General features: G+C 42.2%; 1 protein-coding gene across 1 annotated transcript in view; it reads right to left on the bottom strand.

Moving 5' to 3' along the window:
• Nucleotides 1-1,353, bottom strand: part of Pkhd1 (PKHD1 ciliary IPT domain containing fibrocystin/polyductin) — a 563,112-nt gene that overhangs the window by 294,267 nt on the left and 267,492 nt on the right. The gene's annotated exons all lie outside the window — the stretch shown is intronic.

Here is a 1,353-nt window from a genome sequence, read left to right as displayed (position 1 = left end):
GAAAAGGAATGTATGTACAAACCAAGACATACCTAGATTTTGATAGAGAGAGAGAGAGAGAGAGAGAGAGAGAGAGAGAGAGAGAATATCAAATTCAAATGTCCTTAGGGACATGTCTGGCTTGTGGCAGGGGCTATGCAGGTCAGACCTTCTGAACTGGTCCAAATCTATTAAATTCAGAATCATCTTGCATTAAATCTATTTATCAGATCCTCTTTCTTATATACCATCCCAAAAAGTGCCCTCACAGTCAGCTGGTGAGGTTGATAACAAGTGGACACCATGGTTCTTGGACTGAGCAATAAAGACATTGGAATAGAAAAAGATAACAAAATAAACTCCATGATGCCAAAAGAAGTAGATAGTCCTGATCCTGACACTGGGATTCTGTGAGACAGGCACCATCAGAAGGTAAGGAAATCCTTCTGCCTGCAGACTTCAATCACAGGAAGCTTAGGTTCCTTCATCTTGCTGATAACCCTGACCCAGTAGAGACACAGCCAACCTCTCAATCCTCAGACCTGCTCCCCATACCATCTCTTCCTCTTAACCTCAGCTATTCTCCAAGGTTTCCCTTCTCAACTGCCAGGTCACTGTTAACTTTCATCAGCATCTCTCTGCATCACCGCTCCTGTCTGTGGTCATAATCAGCCAGCCTGTCTTCACAGGTAGGGTTGTTGGTTGTTATTTTTTTTAATATTTTGATTAGCATGCGAATGAGTGAGTTTTATTGTGACATATTCATATATGTGGATCTTTAGACTTTGTTCTTTTTATTATTTATTTTTATTTCATGTGTATAAGTGTACTGCCTGCATATACATAAGTGTACCCGTGTTGTGCAATGCCCGTGGAGATCAGAAGAGGGTTTCAGATCCCCTAGAACTGGAATTATGGACAGGTGGACAGTTGTTAGCGCCCATGTGGGTCCTAGGAATTGAACCCAGGTTCTCCGCAAAAGTAGCCAGTGCTCTTAACTGCCGAACCAATTCTCCAACGCTCCAGCCCCTAGACTTTGTTTTTATTCACTTCCCTACTTCCTTTATTGGTGCCTGCCCCAATAAAGCCTTTTCTGCTTTTTAGAACTGGAATTATGGACAGGTGGACAGTTGTTAGCGCCCATGTGGGTCCTAGGAATTGAACCCAGGTTCTCCGCAAAAGTAGCCAGTGCTCTTAACTGCCGAACCAATTCTCCAACGCTCCAGCCCCTAGACTTTGTTTTTATTCACTTCCCTACTTCCTTTATTGGTGCCTGCCCCAATAAAGCCTTTTCTGCTTTTAGGATTAGATAGATAGATAGATAGATAGATAGATAGATAGATAGATAGATAGATAGATAGATGATAGATAGAT

Source organism: Nannospalax galili, unplaced genomic scaffold, assembly GCF_000622305.1.
Source record: "Nannospalax galili isolate Female #2095 unplaced genomic scaffold, S.galili_v1.0 scaffold329, whole genome shotgun sequence".
NCBI lineage: Eukaryota > Metazoa > Chordata > Mammalia > Rodentia > Spalacidae > Nannospalax > Nannospalax galili.
The sequence above is the reverse complement of the archived record's forward strand: the minus strand, read 5'-3'. Positions and strand labels throughout refer to the sequence as shown.